Source organism: Mauremys mutica, unplaced genomic scaffold (genome assembly GCF_020497125.1).
Source record: "Mauremys mutica isolate MM-2020 ecotype Southern unplaced genomic scaffold, ASM2049712v1 000904F_np12_subseq_75694:139562_obj, whole genome shotgun sequence".
Lineage (NCBI taxonomy): Eukaryota > Metazoa > Chordata > Testudines > Geoemydidae > Mauremys > Mauremys mutica.
The window spans coordinates 25,287-45,170 of record NW_025423071.1 but is presented as its reverse complement, the minus strand read 5'-3'; the positions used below and the strand labels follow the sequence as shown (position 1 = coordinate 45,170).

The following is a 19,884-nucleotide window of genomic DNA, read 5'->3' as shown; positions in this document are numbered from 1 at the left end:
GGTCTCCCACTTCAGAAACATGATTTCAAACCCCGCCCCCATTAGCTGTGACATCATGGAACCTTCCCCTCCCCCCAGAAGAAAATGGAAGCACCGCCCACCACAGAAGGGGGGGGTCTAATTGCACCCACAAGACACCCACTCATGGTTGCAAAGAAAACCTCACAGGCCCCTGCTAGGACCAGATCTGCTGTTCTCACTGCTTTCCTTATCACCACGAGCTGCTCCCCGCAGGCACCACACCCCATTCACACGCCTTTGGTCAATGTGTAGCTCAGTGGCAATCACTGCCCCAAAGTGACTCCAGTGCAGGCACCCACCGCACGAACTCCCCACACCGGATTCTTTCCACACGCAGAGAATTCTCTCCCCCGGGCTGCTTCGGTTCCTCTCGCTGCTCTCCGTCCTGCAGCCAGACACTGCTCATCTGCATAACCCCGCCCATGGACACGTGACGCCTTCTGTCTTTTTGGTCTCAATTGAATGAGTTGTTTGCGGGGAGTGAGCACAGCACGTCACAGCCGCGGGCGGGGATGGTCTGTGAGCCCCGTGCTGGGGGCGGGGCTTCAGGGAGAGACCCAGCCCAATAGACAGCCTGGGGCAGGGAGATATTGGGGGAGGGGATGAGGGAATGGGCGGCGGGAAAGGGAGAGACCCAGCCCCATAGACCTGTAGGGGCAGAGGATCTTGGAGTCAGGAGGGGAGAAGGGAGATTGGCAGAGACCCAGCCTGGGGCGGAGGGAGACATGTCGGGGGGGGGGGGGTGAAATGTTGGTCCAGGGAAACTGAGTCACTCCCAGGACATCGTGTGCAGGGGGGAGCACAGGGGCAGGGAGAGAGACCCAGCCCCAGCCCCACAGAGCCCCAAAGGGATATTGCGGGGCAGGGGAGGGGATGGAGGGAGGAGAGACCCAGCCCCATCGGACCCTAGAGGCAGCGGGGGGGATATGGGGTGGGTAGGAGAGGGTGATGGCAGAGGAGACACCCATCTCCATAGACCCCCAGAGGCAGGAACATGAGTGGTTGAAGTAAGAGAGAGGGGGGGAGGGAGGGATCCAGCCCTTATAGTCCTGTCAGGGGGGGCAGGGGATATTGGGGCTCAGGAGGAGGGGAGAGGGGGGGGTTGGCAAGGAGAGACCCAGCATGGGATTGCATGGATGAATTGGGGTGGGTGCAGGGAGCTGGGGAGCCGAGAAGAGGACATTGTGGTTTGGTGTGTGTAGGGTGACCAGAACAGCAAATGTGAAAAATCGGTGACAGAGGGTGGGGTGGTGGTAATAGGAGCCTATATAAGAAAAAGGACCCAAAAAGTCAGGACTGTCCCTATAAAATCGGGACGTCTGGGTGTCACCTCTAGGTGTGTGTGGCGTGGGGGAGGGGAAAAACGTTGGTTATAGGTGAATCTGAGTCACTCCCAGGACATGCTGTGCACGGGGGGGCAGCCCACCAGGGGCAGGGCAGAGGAAGACCCAGCTCACAGAGCCCCAGAGGGATATGTGGGGGCCAGGGGAGGGGATGGAGGGGAGGAGAGGACCTAGCCCCATTAGACTCCTAGAGGCAGGAAAGGAAATGACGGGTAGAATGGGGGGAGGGGAGGGATTCCAGCCCTACTAGACCTTCGTTAAGAAGGGCAGGGGGGATATTGGGGGCAGGGGAGGGGGATGGAGGGAGGAGGAGAGACCTAGGCCCCATTTAGACCCCCAGAGACAGGAAATTAGGGGAGAAGGGGGGAAGGGAGGGATCCAGCCCTCTAGACCTGTAGGGGCAGGGAGATATTGGGGGCAGGCGGCGGAGAAGGGGGGTTGGGCAGAGACCCAGACGGCGGGTGCAGGGGGAAAAGGTGAGGGGTTTGGAAGGAATGGGGAGGAGAAAGGAGACAACCAGCTGCAGGACACACCTTGGGACAGGGAAACTGACCTCACTCCGAATACATGCAGAGCAGGGCAGGGCGGAGGCCAGAGATCATGTGGTCCCAGGCTTAATTTGGGGGGGGGGTTCTGATTCCCCACTCAGCCGGGGGGCTCCCCTTAGGACAATTGGGTTGACCCTCATGGGGGCTGGGGCTCATGTAAGGGAATGTTGGCCCCTTACTAAAAACTTAGTGGGGGTTATTGGTTGGCTAGTTCCCAGTTCCAATAGAAGGGAGAAGGGCCATATGGGAAAATCCAGGCCCCTGAGTCTGACAGGTCCCCTAGGGGCAATGGGGAGAGGCCAAAGCTCCAAGTTAGCCGCACTGACAGGCCAGGCAGTTGTAATGAGGGATATAGTCACCAGGCCAGGGTGGTCCCATCCTCTGTGGGAGCTGGAAAACTGCCTGGGCCAGAGTGGGGCGGGAGCTAAGGAGAGAGCAGGAGCCCGAGAAGAGTCGGGGAGCAGAGTCTGCACCAGGCAGGGAGAACCAGAGCAGATCTGTGCTGGGACGCGAGCAGCCGCAGCAGCAACGAAGCCGTTAGAAGGCGTGCGCCCAGGGAGCAGATTCTGTGCTGGTGGGGAGGAAGAGCTGCAGCAAGCGGAGCCAGAGGAGCAGCCCAGGGAGCATGGATGGCAAGGAGCCGCAGCAGCACTGGGGCTGGAGGGGTGGGTTTGCATGTGGAGCAAGCGTCGGGAGAGCGGAGGGGGGGACCCTGGGCAGAAGGCCCAGTTGTGCTAAGGAGAGGATGCCACCCTGGTTCAAGAGATCTTGCAGGCCAGGACTTTTGGGGGGTTGGGGGGATCATATCCCCTACAAGGGGGCGCTTGACACTGGGAACAAGGGGCCTGTCACCTAGATGCGCGGTAGGCCACTGCCAGAGCAAGTGTTCCCGTCCCATGGTGTCCCTGCAGCACATCCAGGGCCTGCGGGAGGAGGCCTGGGACATGTGAGGGAGAGACCCGTGACCTGCCCTGACCCTCCAGAGACGACTGGTTTTTGTGATCCTTCCCTGCGCACAGAACAGGGTGACGTGTTTTTCCTTTCCCATCTCTTTCCTTTTGGTGTTTTACATTGATTGCATGTTGGTAAATAGATGGGTGTTTGCTTGAAGCACATGCAATGAGGGAAGTGAGGTCGGGGATTGGTTCGAGGAAGTGCCCAGAGTGGAGACACTTGTAAGCCCTGTTCAAGTGCATCATGACACGATTGGGGGTCATCAAAACCCCCCAGGATTCCTGGGCCCAGCCTTGTTGGGTTCGTGGGGTTACGAGGTCTCTGCCACACAGGGTAGAGTAGAAAAGAGCGTCCTTGGGGTCAGGCGAGCCTCTGGGTAAGGGAGGTGGGGACTCAGAATCCTTTCCTCCAAGCCAATTGCACCAGGGTCATGTAATATCACAGGGTAAGTTCCTCCACAATAGCCAGACCTGAACCCCCCTGTACACTTGTTACTCTTGTCCTCATTGCTTCTCTGTCTCTCTTCCCCTCATCTCTGGCTGCTCCCCCTCTGAAGCTTTCTCTCAGTTACCTGGCTCCCACTGGCACTTCCTGGCAGCCAGAGACTTCCTGACCTAGGCCTTGCTCCTCGTCGGATGTGGCCTCTCTCCTGATTCCCTGAGTGAAAAGGAAACCTATTCCTGGAAATGACCATGGGCTTTATGGGATATCCCGCAATGTTGGCTGGTGTGACAGGCACGAGGAATCATTTGACTCCTGGCACACAAGCGCAAAACTTTAAAAAGCTGAGTGTCAATGTCAGGAATCTTGGAACCCTGAGACCATCAAATTAAGAAGCCTGATACTTCTACCAACTGAGCTACCTGGGCTTGTTTAAAGACCCTCTTCACTGTTCAGCACAAGAGCGAGGCAGGCAGGCAAACATAGAGGCAAAAAATAAAAAGTCCCAGGAACCCCTCCTCTTTTTTACTGGCACCAGCCCCTGCCTGTCAGCAGGATTTCCTCCCTCCTCCTTCCTTCCTTGTGCTCTCAGTGGTGACTAAAATCTCCGCACCTAGACAGACCATGTTCCGTACCGCTGCACCGCAATCCCCCAAAGTCTGGAGGTCTTCCTGCCAAAGGCCATGCACCTGGCCCCATAGAATTAAGTCCTCACGGTATCGCTGGGAAACTCGGACTTCTTTCTGCCCAGGAGAGTCTCGGCCCCCCCTCAGTAGATGACTGAGAAACACAATGTCCGCCTTTATCCAAAGAAGCTAACTTGGAGTAGCTTTTTTCTTAAGTGGTCCTAATGGGATAAGGGCCCAGCTGAGTATAGGATCAGAAAACTGAGAGTTCAAGTCCCTTGGTGGTTGTGTTTCTGCAGTAGTTTTAGTACCGTTGTGGGCTGAACGTCCTGTTCCTTTCAAAGGCCTGGAAACTCTTCTTGGCTGCTCAGGCCAATGCTCTGGCTTCAGCTAGAGCCCTAGGGAAGGGAGTTGGGGGTTTCTGGTGGGCGTCACAAAGGCTGGGGCATGAGCCCCATGTGCTGTCCTGTCTCGCCTTTGCCCTTCCTGACTTGCCAAAGAAAATGGGGCGGTCTGCCCGGGCTAGTGTGTAGAGCAGTTTCAATCTTCCAATGTGTGCGCCTGTCCCTGTGCTGGAGGGTACTTTGCTAACAGATAGCGTCTTCGGGGAGCATGGGTCTTGTTTTCCTGCTTCTCGCCAGCTCTGTTGGGAAAAGCCCTCTTGAGTAGTTTTAAAATCCTCCTACCCCACTGCCAAAGTGAGCATGGAGAGTGGGAAGTGAGGCATGGAGAGAAAGCCTACCCTTTGACCGAGGAGGACGGCCCTGGTCCAAAAGGACTTGTCCACCTTGGTCCCATCATCCAACAGGCAGCCTTCGCCCCCCCTGCCCTGGGGGCCGCTTTTGTGTTTCTGACTCCAAACCAGACACTCTTAGGACAAACCAAACATTAACACAAACAACAATGCACTTCTTTGCTGCTCTTCAACCGTGATACTCTTCTCTACTGTTCCTGCCAAAAACATACAAAACGGTCCCCTACTCGCTAGGAAACCATCTCACTAACATGAGAAGCTTAAAGGGAAAAAAAACACCCAAAAATCATTTTCAGAGCTCTGAGCTTTTTTCATACTACAGAAAAGCTTTAACCAGTGACACCAGCTCAGGTAGCACCTTTCTGTTTTTCTCACAGCAGGCAACAGCCTTACCAAAACAAAGCAGTGCACTGTGGCTATGCAAATAAGATGCTCCGGCCGTCTCCGGCGCTCAAAGGAGTCTTTTCTCCGGGCTGCCTCTGCTCCTTCCCCGGCTGGGCGGAGATTGGGATGGGGCAGCTGCTCTCCTGAGACAGTCCCGCTGATGCCCAGGCGCATGGAGGACGGAGCCCGGACGAGAAGCCAGAGGGCACTTGGCCCACAGCTCAAACCCGGAGCAAACGCACACACTTTGCAAAGTAACAGGAGCCGGGATCTCGCACATGAGATTCTATCTGCCGGCCGGGGTGCGACCCCGCGTTGTACCTGCTGCTTGGTCTGCCTCTGCTGCAAAGTAGCTCGCCTCGCTCAGATCCTTGGGGTTCGCTGAGCTGCAGCTCACCTTGATACACGGGAACAGCTTCAAATCATGGAATATCAGGGTTGGAAGGGACCTCAGGAGGTCATCTAGTCCAACCCAATCCCCAACTAAATCATCCCAGCCAGGGCTTTGTCAAGGCTGACCTTAAAAACCTCTCAGGAAGGAGATTCCACCACCTCCCTAGGGAACCCATTCCAGTGCTTCACCACCCTCCTAGTGAAAAAGGGTTTTCCTAAGATCCAACCTAAACCTTCCCCACCGCAACTTGGGACCATTGCTCCTCGTTCTGTCATCTGGTGCCCCTGAGAACAGTCTAGATCCATCCTCTTTGGAACCCCCTTTCAGGTAGTTGAAAGCAGCGATCAACTCCCCCCTCATTCTTCTCTTCTGCAGACTAAACAATCCCAGTTCCCTCAGCCTCTCCTCATAAATCATGTCTTCCAGCCCCCTAATCACTTTTGTTGCCCTATGCTGGACTCTTTTCAGTTTTTCCACATCCTTCTTGCAGTGTGGGGCCCAAAACCGGACACGGTACTCCAGATGAGGCCTCACCAACGTCGAAGAGAAGGGAACGACCACATCCCTCGATCTGCTGGCAATGCCCCTACGTATACAGTCCAAAATGCCGTTAGCCTTCTTGGCAACAAGGGCACACTGTCGACTCATATCCAGCTTCTCGTCCACTGTAACCCCTAGGTCCTTTTCTGCAGAACTGCTGCCTAGCCATTCGGTCCCTAGTCTGGAGCAGTGCACGGGATTCTTCCGTCCTAAGTGCAGGACCGGGCACTTGTCCTTGTTGAACCTCATCAGGTTTCTTTCGGCCCAATCCTCCAATTTGTCTAGGTCCCTCTGTAGCCTATCCGTACCCTCCAGCGTATCGACCGCTCCTCCCAGTTTAGCGTCATCTGCAAACTTGCTGAGAGTGCAGTCCACACCATCCTCCAGATCCTTAACGAAGATATTGTACACAACCGGCCCCAGGACCGAGCCTTGGGGGCACGCCGCTTGAGACCGGCTGCCAATTAGACGTGGAGCCATTGATCACTACCCGTTGAGCCCGAGGACCTAGCCAGCTTATAGTCCACCTTATAGTCCATTCATCCAGCCCAAACTTCTTGAACTTGCCGACAAGAATACTGTGGGAGACCGTATCAAAAACTTTGCTAAAGTCAAGGAAGAACACATCCATTGCTTTTCCCTCATCCACAGACCCAGTTCTCTCCTCACAGAAGGCAATTAGGTTAGTCAGGCGTGACTTGCCCTTGCTGAATCCATGCTGACCGCTCCTGATCACTTGCCTCTCCTCTAAGTGCTTCAGAATTGATTCCTTGAGGACCTGCTCCATGATTTTTCCAGGGACTGAGGTGAGGCTGACTGGCCTGTAGTTCCCCGGATCCTCCTTCTTTCTTCCCTCTTTTAAAGATGGGCACTACATTAGCCTTTTCCCAGTCATTTGGGACCTCCCCCAATGGCCATGAATTTTCAAAGATAATGACCTGTGGCTCTGCAATCACACCCGCCAACTCCTTTAGCACCCTCGGATGCAGCGCATCCGGCCCCATGGATTTGTGCTCATCCAGCTTTTCTAAATAGTCCCGAAGCACTTCTTTCTCCACAGAGGGCTGGTCACCTCCTCTCCATGCTGTGCTGCCCAGAGCAGCAGTCTGGGAGCTGATTTTGTTCGTGAAGACAAAATCACGAAGGGGGAGGGTGGGGAAGCATTGAGTACATTAGCTTTTTCCACATCCTCTGTCACAAGGTCGCCTCCCTCATTCTGTAAGGGGCCCACACTTTCCTTGACTTTCTTCTTGTTGCTAACATCCCTGAAGAAACCCTTCTTGTTGTTACTCTTAACATCTCTTGCTAGCTGCAACTCCAAGCGTGAGTTGCCCTTCCTGATTTCACTCCTGCGTGCCTGAGCAATATTTGTATACTCCTCCCTGGTCATTTGTCCAATCTTCCACTTCTTCAAACGGCGCTGCCTGCCAGTGCACTCAGCCTCACTTGGCAGGTAACAAAAGGGATCGAGTGGCCGTCCAGTTTCTGGAGAGTGGCTGACAACACCCGACCTTCTGCCCTGAGGAGAAACTGACGTGAGACAAGGCAGGGGAGGTCATTCTTGGATTGGACCAACTTCCGGTGGGGAGAGAGCGAGAGAGAAGCGAAATGCAAGCTGCACTCTTTCCCTAGCAGCAGGTGGGCCACGTCGTCTCTCCGATGGCCTGGCTTCCCGGGACGGGACCCGCTTCAACTTAGATAATTTTTTACCTCAAGGTTCCCAAGACACAGACAAGGTTTTCATCTCGAGGCCAAAAGACCAAAAACATCAAGACACTTGATCACGGCCTTGGATAGGCCAAGATTTAAAAGTTTATTAGAAAATATTTGAAAATGAACGATACAGAGAGTTGAAACATCAGTTACTGGTCATCAGGGGTGACATACAGAGTATAGGGGGATGCTAGTACTTTAGGGTATTGGACAGCACATAACTTTTATACAGTGTGCAATGTCCCCAATGTGGGGTATACTGTGGGTGAGTTCAAGATACCTTCAGCAAGCAGTGAGGGTACATCACGCATACAACAGTTAAAGACAGTCATAGGTATAAATAAGCAAGCCAGGTAATGGGGATAGAATGACCCTCACATGGCAAAGTTAAGGTCTGTCGCACTCGATCTGAGCACACTACACCCCATCTGAGCTCAAAGAGCTGAGCACGCAAGAGCGGCGGCCCGGGCGGGCAGGGGGAGGGGCCCGAGCGGAGGGGCGGAGCCGCGTGAGCAGGTATGCAGATCTGTGTGCGAGCAGAGAATCGTGGGAGCGGACGCAGGCTGCCAGGCAGGGCCCGACTTTGGCACCGGGAACTCGGGGTGGGGAAGGGACGGTCTCCGGGGGCCGCGTCGGGGCAGCTGTCGGCAGTGGGGGCCGGCGTGGGCGAGGCCGGCGGTGGGGGCGCGGTGGTCCGCCCCGTGTGTTATAAGTGCGGGGCGAGCGAGGGCGGGCGGCGGCCGGGCAGCAGGAACTCATACTTACCTGGCAGGGGAGATACCATGATCACGAAGGTGGTTTTCCCAGGGTGAGGCTCATCCATTGCACTGCGGGTGTGCTGACCCCTGCGATTTCCCCAAATGCGGGAAACTCGACTGCATAATTTGTGGTAGTGGGGGACTGCGTTCGCGCTCTCCCCTGCTGATTGGTTTGAACAACAGACAACTGACAGTGGGCTGTTTAGGCTTAGTGCACTGGAAAGCAGACTCTCAGGAAAGCAGTTGTTATTCTGGGCCTTTGGGAGTGCTCTTTTCCACAGGCCCTGTACTTCTAGGTATCTTTGTCACACGTTCCTCCTTGTAAGCAAAGCTCAGCTCTGAAACTTTACTTGGGTCTCTCTGTGTTCTTGGCTTTCCCTGGTCTTTTGCAGCTGATCTGCTCTCTAGTCTGCTTTTGGGGGGCTTGGACCGGTGCCTTCCTTGGCTCTAAGGGGGCCTGCCTGCCTGCTCTGCTCCTTTCCCTGCTTGTAGCTTCTTACCCGGCCCTTCTTCTCGGGCTCTTCCTCCTTTGACGGGAGGACGGCCTGTCCAAAACGCCTGTCCCACCAGGTCTCCTCGTCCAACAGGCAGCCTCGCCCCCTGCCCTGGGGCCGCTTTGGCTTTCGCTGTCTGTTCTTGTCTCTTGGTGGCCACCCTGTCTGTGCTACGGAGACTAGGCTGTCACAACCCCATGCTGGAGGAGGGCTTTCCGTCGCTTGAGGCCCACCCACCGCCTGCCCGAATGCCCTTTAGCTACGCTGCGGGTTAGGGCGGCGTGGCCGTGTCGCCCAGGAGCGGGTTTTCCCTTTTGCACACCTCTGACGGACGGAGCTGTTTTGACTTAACTGTTCAGCACGCACCGACCCTCGGGCCTGGGCTGCACGGGGAACGTAAATCGGCGCGGCTACATCAGTCCGCGCCTTGGTCGGAAGAATTCTTCCGTCGACCTAGCTCCCGCCCGCCTTTCGGGGAGGTGGATGGCCGGCACCAACGAGGAAAACCCTCTCCAGGACCCTTCTCCGGGAACAGTGCCCTTCCGTTTGGGGAGATTATGCTGCTTTAAAAAAGAGAAATTGTTTAACTGCCTTTCTCTGAGGCAAGGTTGACTTTGTATTGCTTCCCTCGTGGCTCCTTATAGCAGTTGTGTTCTGAAATCTTTAGGGTTTGACTTCATTTATGATGAAATCTTGCTGTAACTTTATTCTAATTTTCAATGAGTAACTAGACCTGAGCTGTTTGGCGTGTTAGTGGAGGATTGTTTAAAAACCTGGGATTCCACTTTCGGCTGCCTTTCCATTACATTTCCTCTGAAAGCCCACCGAAAGCCTCCACTTCCCACATAACTCTCTCAAACCTGCAGTCATCAGGCATACAGAAGATGCTTACAGTTTCACTCCATACGAGTCCAGTTCCTTGCTGTTTCCTGTCTAACCACTGCACACATATGGTATCCCCTCCCTACCCGGAGCTGCTTCCTGGCTTTTCCGCTCAGGGCAGGAAAACGAGAATGGAGAGGTAAGCTGTGCAGGGAACTCTTCCTCAGCTCGCACTCCACCCCCAAGGGCCTTTCGAGGTCTTCTACGGACTTCAGGTTTCATTTGATTTCCAAGGTTTATGGGCTCATTAATTAGCCATCTCTCCTAATGCAGGGATCCTACGGGTCAGACCAAAGATCGATGGCCCAAAAGAGCTAAGAAACAGAAATAAAGGTGAGAGCTAGGCGTTACATTCAGATGAGAATCCAGAATCTGACTGTGCCCTGGCATGTTCAACGCTGCCGAAAAGAAGGAGCTCGTCAGGTCCCTCTGCTAGCACCCAAATCTGGTGGCTAGTCGGTCTGCTGGGAAATAAGGAAAAGGAAAAGAATTAAAGGAGTCAGGCAATAACAAGGAAATGAAAAGGTTTGTTGAACGGGTTCTGTCTGATTGACTGTCTTCCCAGCTACCCGTCCAAGTTAAAGACCTAGCCCAGTATCCTGTCTGCTGACAGCAGCCAATGCCAGGGACCCCCTACTATACTTTTTTCATACTATAGAAAAGCTTCAGCCAGTGACACCAGCTCAGGGAGCACTCTTCTGTTTTTCTCACAGCAGGCAACAGCCTTGCCAAAGCAAAGCCTTAAAAAATTGGCTACAAACTCATCAACATTCCTCTCCACGGCAATCTTTAGTAAAAGGCGAAAGATTTATACGAACTGAAGAGAAAGCAGAGTATGTAGAACTCGTGGCAGAGGCGCTGCCGGGGCAACCGCCTACGCTCCCAAAAGTCAGGGTGACTACTCTCCCAGCCCGCTACACCGCTAGCTTTCAGAGGAAATGGAATTGAACCGATTGGCAGCCCGAGTTGGATCATCGAAACCGGGGACACAGGGAGCAAAACCAGCCCCTCGACCAGGGACTCGCTTCGCTGCACGCAATGCACTGTGGCTATGCAAATAAGATGCTCCGGCCGTCTCCGGCGCTCAAAGGAGTCTTTTCTCCGGGCTGCCTCTGCTCCTTCCCCGGCTGGGCGGAGATTGGGATGGGGCAGCTGCTCTCCTGAGACAGTCCCGCTGATGCCCAGGCGCATGGAGGACGGAGCCCGGACGAGAAGCCAGAGGGCACTTGGCCCACAGCTCAAACCCGGAGCAAACGCACACACTTTGCAAAGTAACAGGAGCCGGGATCTCGCACATGAGATTCTATCTGCCGGCCGGGGTGCGACCCCGCGTTGTACCTGCTGCTTGGTCTGCCTCTGCTGCAAAGTAGCTCGCCTCGCTCAGATCCTTGGGGTTCGCTGAGCTGCAGCTCACCTTGATACACGGGAACAGCTTCAAATCATGGAATATCAGGGTTGGAAGGGACCTCAGGAGGTCATCTAGTCCAACCCAATCCCCAACTAAATCATCCCAGCCAGGGCTTTGTCAAGGCTGACCTTAAAAACCTCTCAGGAAGGAGATTCCACCACCTCCCTAGGGAACCCATTCCAGTGCTTCACCACCCTCCTAGTGAAAAAGGGTTTTCCTAAGATCCAACCTAAACCTTCCCCACCGCAACTTGGGACCATTGCTCCTCGTTCTGTCATCTGGTGCCCCTGAGAACAGTCTAGATCCATCCTCTTTGGAACCCCCTTTCAGGTAGTTGAAAGCAGCGATCAACTCCCCCCTCATTCTTCTCTTCTGCAGACTAAACAATCCCAGTTCCCTCAGCCTCTCCTCATAAATCATGTCTTCCAGCCCCCTAATCACTTTTGTTGCCCTATGCTGGACTCTTTTCAGTTTTTCCACATCCTTCTTGCAGTGTGGGGCCCAAAACCGGACACGGTACTCCAGATGAGGCCTCACCAACGTCGAAGAGAAGGGAACGACCACATCCCTCGATCTGCTGGCAATGCCCCTACGTATACAGTCCAAAATGCCGTTAGCCTTCTTGGCAACAAGGGCACACTGTCGACTCATATCCAGCTTCTCGTCCACTGTAACCCCTAGGTCCTTTTCTGCAGAACTGCTGCCTAGCCATTCGGTCCCTAGTCTGGAGCAGTGCACGGGATTCTTCCGTCCTAAGTGCAGGACCGGGCACTTGTCCTTGTTGAACCTCATCAGGTTTCTTTCGGCCCAATCCTCCAATTTGTCTAGGTCCCTCTGTAGCCTATCCGTACCCTCCAGCGTATCGACCGCTCCTCCCAGTTTAGCGTCATCTGCAAACTTGCTGAGAGTGCAGTCCACACCATCCTCCAGATCCTTAACGAAGATATTGTACACAACCGGCCCCAGGACCGAGCCTTGGGGGCACGCCGCTTGAGACCGGCTGCCAATTAGACGTGGAGCCATTGATCACTACCCGTTGAGCCCGAGGACCTAGCCAGCTTATAGTCCACCTTATAGTCCATTCATCCAGCCCAAACTTCTTGAACTTGCCGACAAGAATACTGTGGGAGACCGTATCAAAAACTTTGCTAAAGTCAAGGAAGAACACATCCATTGCTTTTCCCTCATCCACAGACCCAGTTCTCTCCTCACAGAAGGCAATTAGGTTAGTCAGGCGTGACTTGCCCTTGCTGAATCCATGCTGACCGCTCCTGATCACTTGCCTCTCCTCTAAGTGCTTCAGAATTGATTCCTTGAGGACCTGCTCCATGATTTTTCCAGGGACTGAGGTGAGGCTGACTGGCCTGTAGTTCCCCGGATCCTCCTTCTTTCTTCCCTCTTTTAAAGATGGGCACTACATTAGCCTTTTCCCAGTCATTTGGGACCTCCCCCAATGGCCATGAATTTTCAAAGATAATGACCTGTGGCTCTGCAATCACACCCGCCAACTCCTTTAGCACCCTCGGATGCAGCGCATCCGGCCCCATGGATTTGTGCTCATCCAGCTTTTCTAAATAGTCCCGAAGCACTTCTTTCTCCACAGAGGGCTGGTCACCTCCTCTCCATGCTGTGCTGCCCAGAGCAGCAGTCTGGGAGCTGATTTTGTTCGTGAAGACAAAATCACGAAGGGGGAGGGTGGGGAAGCATTGAGTACATTAGCTTTTTCCACATCCTCTGTCACAAGGTCGCCTCCCTCATTCTGTAAGGGGCCCACACTTTCCTTGACTTTCTTCTTGTTGCTAACATCCCTGAAGAAACCCTTCTTGTTGTTACTCTTAACATCTCTTGCTAGCTGCAACTCCAAGCGTGAGTTGCCCTTCCTGATTTCACTCCTGCGTGCCTGAGCAATATTTGTATACTCCTCCCTGGTCATTTGTCCAATCTTCCACTTCTTCAAACGGCGCTGCCTGCCAGTGCACTCAGCCTCACTTGGCAGGTAACAAAAGGGATCGAGTGGCCGTCCAGTTTCTGGAGAGTGGCTGACAACACCCGACCTTCTGCCCTGAGGAGAAACTGACGTGAGACAAGGCAGGGGAGGTCATTCTTGGATTGGACCAACTTCCGGTGGGGAGAGAGCGAGAGAGAAGCGAAATGCAAGCTGCACTCTTTCCCTAGCAGCAGGTGGGCCACGTCGTCTCTCCGATGGCCTGGCTTCCCGGGACGGGACCCGCTTCAACTTAGATAATTTTTTACCTCAAGGTTCCCAAGACACAGACAAGGTTTTCATCTCGAGGCCAAAAGACCAAAAACATCAAGACACTTGATCACGGCCTTGGATAGGCCAAGATTTAAAAGTTTATTAGAAAATATTTGAAAATGAACGATACAGAGAGTTGAAACGTCAGATATTGGTCATCGGGGGTGACATACAGAGTATAGGGCAATTTTAGTTTTAAATGTTTATTAGAAAATGTTTAAGAATAGATACAACTTTAGATAATGCTTTAGTTTGTAACATCAGTTACTGGTCATCAGGGGTGACATACAGAGTATAGGGGGATGCTAGTACTTTAGGGTATTGGACAGCACATAACTTTTATACAGTGTGCAATGTCCCCAATGTGGGGTATACTGTGGGTGAGTTCAAGATACCTTCAGCAAGCAGTGAGGGTACATCACGCATACAACAGTTAAAGACAGTCATAGGTATAAATAAGCAAGCCAGGTAATGGGGATAGAATGACCCTCACATGGCAAAGTTAAGGTCTGTCGCACTCGATCTGAGCACACTACACCCCATCTGAGCTCAAAGAGCTGAGCACGCAAGAGCGGCGACCCGGGCGGGCAGGGGGAGGGGCCCGAGCGGAGGGGCGGAGCCGCGTGAGCAGGTATGCAGATCTGTGTGCGAGCAGAGAATCGTGGGAGCGGACGCAGGCTGCCAGGCAGGGCCCGACTTTGGCACCGGGAACTCGGGGTGGGGAAGGGACGGTCTCCGGGGGCCGCGTCGGGGCAGCTGTCGGCAGTGGGGGCCGGCGTGGGCGAGGCCGGCGGTGGGGGCGCGGTGGTCCGCCCCGTGTGTTATAAGTGCGGGGCGAGCGAGGGCGGGCGGCGGCCGGGCAGCAGGAACTCATACTTACCTGGCAGGGGAGATACCATGATCACGAAGGTGGTTTTCCCAGGGTGAGGCTCATCCATTGCACTGCGGGTGTGCTGACCCCTGCGATTTCCCCAAATGCGGGAAACTCGACTGCATAATTTGTGGTAGTGGGGGACTGCGTTCGCGCTCTCCCCTGCTGATTGGTTTGAACAACAGACAACTGACAGTGGGCTGTTTAGGCTTAGTGCACTGGAAAGCAGACTCTCAGGAAAGCAGTTGTTATTCTGGGCCTTTGGGAGTGCTCTTTTCCACAGGCCCTGTACTTCTAGGTATCTTTGTCACACGTTCCTCCTTGTAAGCAAAGCTCAGCTCTGAAACTTTACTTGGGTCTCTCTGTGTTCTTGGCTTTCCCTGGTCTTTTGCAGCTGATCTGCTCTCTAGTCTGCTTTTGGGGGGCTTGGACCGGTGCCTTCCTTGGCTCTAAGGGGGCCTGCCTGCCTGCTCTGCTCCTTTCCCTGCTTGTAGCTTCTTACCCGGCCCTTCTTCTCGGGCTCTTCCTCCTTTGACGGGAGGACGGCCTGTCCAAAACGCCTGTCCCACCAGGTCTCCTCGTCCAACAGGCAGCCTCGCCCCCTGCCCTGGGGCCGCTTTGGCTTTCGCTGTCTGTTCTTGTCTCTTGGTGGCCACCCTGTCTGTGCTACGGAGACTAGGCTGTCACAACCCCATGCTGGAGGAGGGCTTTCCGTCGCTTGAGGCCCACCCACCGCCTGCCCGAATGCCCTTTAGCTACGCTGCGGGTTAGGGCGGCGTGGCCGTGTCGCCCAGGAGCGGGTTTTCCCTTTTGCACACCTCTGACGGACGGAGCTGTTTTGACTTAACTGTTCAGCACGCACCGACCCTCGGGCCTGGGCTGCACGGGGAACGTAAATCGGCGCGGCTACATCAGTCCGCGCCTTGGTCGGAAGAATTCTTCCGTCGACCTAGCTCCCGCCTTTCGGGGAGGTGGATGGCCGGCACCAACGAGGAAAACCCTCTCCAGGACCCTTCTCCGGGAACAGTGCCCTTCCGTTTGGGGAGATTATGCTGCTTTAAAAAAGAGAAATTGTTTAACTGCCTTTCTCTGAGGCAAGGTTGACTTTGTATTGCTTCCCTCGTGGCTCCTTATAGCAGTTGTGTTCTGAAATCTTTAGGGTTTGACTTCATTTATGATGAAATCTTGCTGTAACTTTATTCTAATTTTGAATCCTTGCAGCCAATGAGACGCTTCGGGGGCGGTGTCTGGGGGCAGCAGTACACGGAGGCCTCCCAGCCCACCCTGCCTTGGAGCCTCTGGTAAGTGCTGCATCCCTGACCCCCTTCCAGAGCCTGCACTGCCAGCCCCTCCCCACATACCTCTTCCCTCTCCCAAACTCCCTCCCAGAGCCTGCTCCCCCCTCTTCACACACCCCTGCCCCCAATTCTCTCCCACAGCCTGCACTCTCTCCCTCCATACCCCCAGCCCCCAAACTCCCTCCCACAGCCTGCACCCCCTCCTCATTCCCACACCCCCCCTCCCGCCTGCCCCCAAGCTCCCGCCCAGAGCCTGCAACCCCACCCCTCCTCCTGTTCCCGCTACCCCCTGCCCCAGCCCAGAGCCTGCACCCTGCACCCAAACTCCATCCCAGAGCCTGCACCCCAGAACCCCTACCCCACCCAAAATCCCTCCCAGAGACCAGCCTCTCACCCCTTCTGCACCCAAACTCCCCCCAGAGCCTGCACCCATCCTGCACCCCAATCCCCAGCCCAGGGCCTGCACCCTAGACCTCCTCCCCTCACCCAAACTCCCTCCCAGAGCCTTAGGCAGGTGAGGGGCAGAGTTTTGGGGGGCGGGTTCTGGGCGGTATGAGTGACATTATTGGCCCACTGGGAGGACTGGAGGACTGGCACTTGCCCAAAGGTAAATTGCGGTTGAGACCCTGCTTTAAGGGATTGGAGCAACGCTGGAGAGACTGACGGGCAGGGAGCTGGGGAGCTGTGTGTGCCCCAAGGAGAGCTGTTGTTGTGCTCTGGTGACACAGAGCGGGGGTGGGGAGTTTGTAAGCTGTGGTGTTTGTATAGAGAGAAAGTTTACTAACCCCCAGGTTAAAAACTGGTCCTGCTCTGGGCTATACATGACACTCTCTGTTGTGAGTGTAGGTTAGTGGTTGAATGTTTCCCTGCAGGATAATAAGTTTGTAGTTCCAATCCAAGTGATTCCGTTTAAAATCTTTTTCAATGAAAATCAATTTCCAGACCCATCTCCAGTATTTTCAGGAGTTCGCTGAATGGGGGCAGGGTGTTTGAAATGAATTTAAACACTCAGCATTTTCCTGTGCAAATGAATAAAGACCTAGCAGAGCTGTCCAGCAGCTGAAATCAGTTCCAGTCCTCGGCGTCTCTAAGAGGGACACTCGGTAGCTGAGGCATGTGGGACACCTCTGTGGTGAGGACAGGTGAAAAAATGCTGGATTCAATGAAAGATGAGCCCATAGGAGGGGAAGGTGAACGGCGGCACCACACAGGGTCATAACACTCAGACACGGGGCTTCGCTGTCACTGCCCCTGTGTTTTCCATTATTTCTATCCTAAGGAACACACCCTCCCCCTCCCCCCCACACTGTGACACACAACCTTCTCCCCTTGAGCCCCATCCCACCCCTCCCCCCCACACGCCATGGGACACAGCCTCTCGGTGACTCACCCAGATGGGGGCTTGTCTCTGCATCTCCCCAACAGGGGAGCAGAGAGCCGAAAGGGCCACAGGAGACCAATGGAGCTAGGCAGGGATAGAAAATACTTCCCTTCCCTTTTCTTCCCTTCTCAAGAGTCCTGTTAACCTCAACCATGGGACATTCCAGCACCGGGTGGGCTCAAAGCACCAACCTTCCCCTCAGCAATGGAAGGGGGAACCAGCTCTATCACATGGAAGGAGGCTCCCCACCTCTGCTGCTGCCATCCTGCAGCCTTTAATATGGATTTGTTTTAGCTAATGCAACCCCCCCACTCCGCTAATCCATCCATGGAACATGGAGACAAACTACTGAAAGCAGGCTCCAGTGGTGCAATGAGTTAGTGCCTAGTAGTTATAGAGCAGTGTTGAGTGGAGTCATGCTGAGGTTGTGAGTTCAAACCTCACCTACAGCGCTAGTTTCCTTTAAGCAAATGGCTTCTGCCAATCATTTTGCCCTGCAGAAAATACAATTGCAGCTCAGAAGACACCGAGGTCCCCTTGCTTTACAGAGAGCAGGGCAGATTCCACAGATCTACCAGGCTCTGCTCTCCACCAGCCGCCTGTGTCAGGAGGGGTCAGGCAGAGCCCAGAGCACTGCCCCCGACTCCCCCTCAGTCTTTGCTCCCCAAACCACCTGTGTGCTCACCCTCTTCGCTGTGAGACTCAAACCCTGCCTGGCTTTCTGTATGTTGGGGTTTTTTGTTGTCTGTCATGTTGATGTGCATGTGGGTCCTTGTCATAAACAGATAGTTAAGGGTTAAGGTCTCTTTTACCTGTAAAGGGTTAACAAGCTCAATAACCTGATGAACACCTGACCAGAGGACCAATCAAGGGACAAGATAATTTCAAATTTCTGTGGAGGGAAGGCTTTGTTTGTGTCCTTTGTTTGGATTGTCGTTCTCTCTTGGATTTAAGGGAGGCCAGACATATTCTTCAAGTTCTCCAAAGTTTCCTGAAGTGTTTTCTTCTATTCAGTATAATGAGTATTAGAAAGGCGAATTAGTCTTATAAATTAATTTCTGCATTTGCAATTGTGTGTTTGCTGAAGAAATATCCTTATTTCTGTTTGCTGTTACTTTGATTATTCTGAGAAAGGAGGTGGGGGGAAGCCTCTCCAGGTTTATAAGTTAGACCCTGTATTTTTGCATCCTGGTAATACAGAGATAGTGTACTTTTTTTTCTTTCTTTAATAAAATCTTTTCTTTTTAGAACTTGATTAATTTCTTCCCTTGTTTGGATTTTCAGGGGAAGGGGAGGGGGGAAAAGTGAATCCCTCTTTGTTTGATTCAAGGAATTCGAATCAAGGTATTTTCCCCAAGGATTAGGGGAAAGGAAGGGGGATAGGGAATCTCTCTTTGTTTGATTCACGGAGTTTGAATCCAGGTATCTCTCCTAAGGACTTGGAGAGGGGAGGGGGGAATGGATTATTTCCCTTTGTGTTAAGATTCAAGGAGCTTGGATCTGTGTTCCCAGGGAAGGTTTGGAAGGAATGGAAAGTGTACCAAAACACTATATTTTTGGTTGGTGGCAGCTTTACCAGATCTAAACTAGGATTTTATGTTAGAGGAGTCCATGCAGGTCCCCATCTTGTGAAAGCTAAAGTTCAAAGTGGGGAATAAACCTATGACAGTCCTGTGTAATTTTTGTGGATGCCATGCATAGTTTTGTGTGCGTGGGTGTGTGTATGACTTTTGCATGCAGATTGTTTTTTGCTACGTATTCTTTTGGTATGTGGTTTTTGTGCTTTCCTGTTGTGGGCTTTTGCTGTATTTTTTGGTGTGGATTTGTTCTTTCTGTGTTTTGTGTGGCTTTCTCTTATGTGTATATGGCGCTGTGTGAGTTTGTTTTTTGTTTATGTCTGTGTGGGCCTGTGCAGTCTGTGATGTTCTCTTTCTCTCTAGTTGTCTCTCTGTTTGTATCTTCATGTGTAAATTCACTGGAACTTTTCAAAATCTCCACAGCTTTGCCAATTTTCACCAGGAATTTTACTCATTAACAAATTCTCACTTGTTCCCTACCAGTTGGTGACCATTGTCCCAGGGGCCTGTCAGTCTCAGGGGCCTGATTTCCCATTGACCCTTCCCCCTTCTATTGGGGGAACTATTGGGGACTGGGAACTAGCCAACCACAAAAAAACCCCACTCGGTTTTAGTAAAGGGCCAACAGTCTCCTTACACAAGCTGGCCCTGCGAGGGCGGGAGAGCTCAGTGGTTTGAGTATTGGTCTGCTAAACCCAGGTGTGTTAGCTCAGTCCTTGAGAAGATCACTTAGGGATCTGGAATAAAAATTTGGCTGTGGTTTGGCCCTGCTTTGAGCAGGGGGTTGGACTAGATGATTTCCTGAGGTCCCTTCCAACCCTGGTATTCTATGATAGGGTCAACAATGTTCAGAGAAACTAGCACAAGCTGGTCCCATGGTGTAAGGGTTGGCATGCTGAAATCTGAGTTCAAATCTCAGTGGGACCTTGTGGTAAATCCCTGGAGATCCAAGTGCTTTCCTATCTCCAGCTGTCTAAGAATGAGTTGTTTACCTTGTGCTGAGTGACTCATCCCCACTGGAGCCAGGTCTTTGGTTGGAATGGGGTCTAGAAGTGGCTGTGGTTTGGGATTTCTGATGCCCACAAGTTTGGCCCTTGTGCTTTCTACCACACTTTTCCTCTTGCCCACGTGGCGCTTGAAGAAAGGAGTGTCAGCGCCAGGTTTCATAGTCAGGGACCGCCAGGAGGGAGGAAGAGTCCCAGGCTGGAGCCCAGCACCTCTCCTCCTCTGGGCACCTAGG

General features: G+C 53.4%; 3 non-coding genes across 3 annotated transcripts; 2 read left to right on the top strand and 1 right to left on the bottom strand.

Moving 5' to 3' along the window:
* The first annotated feature begins 8,475 nt into the window (after nucleotides 1-8,475).
* On the top strand, nucleotides 8,476-8,639 carry LOC123357666. The gene has a single exon (XR_006575588.1). It is a non-coding gene; the product is annotated as a U1 spliceosomal RNA (small nuclear RNA).
* A 1,934-nt stretch (nucleotides 8,640-10,573) lies between these two features.
* Nucleotides 10,574-10,689, bottom strand: LOC123357667. Its single transcript, XR_006575589.1, has one exon. It is a non-coding gene; the product is annotated as a U5 spliceosomal RNA (small nuclear RNA).
* Nucleotides 10,690-14,389: 3,700 nt separating this feature from the next.
* LOC123357665 lies at nucleotides 14,390-14,553 on the top strand. Its single transcript, XR_006575587.1, has one exon. It is a non-coding gene; the product is annotated as a U1 spliceosomal RNA (small nuclear RNA).
* Nucleotides 14,554-19,884: the final 5,331 nt, after the last annotated feature.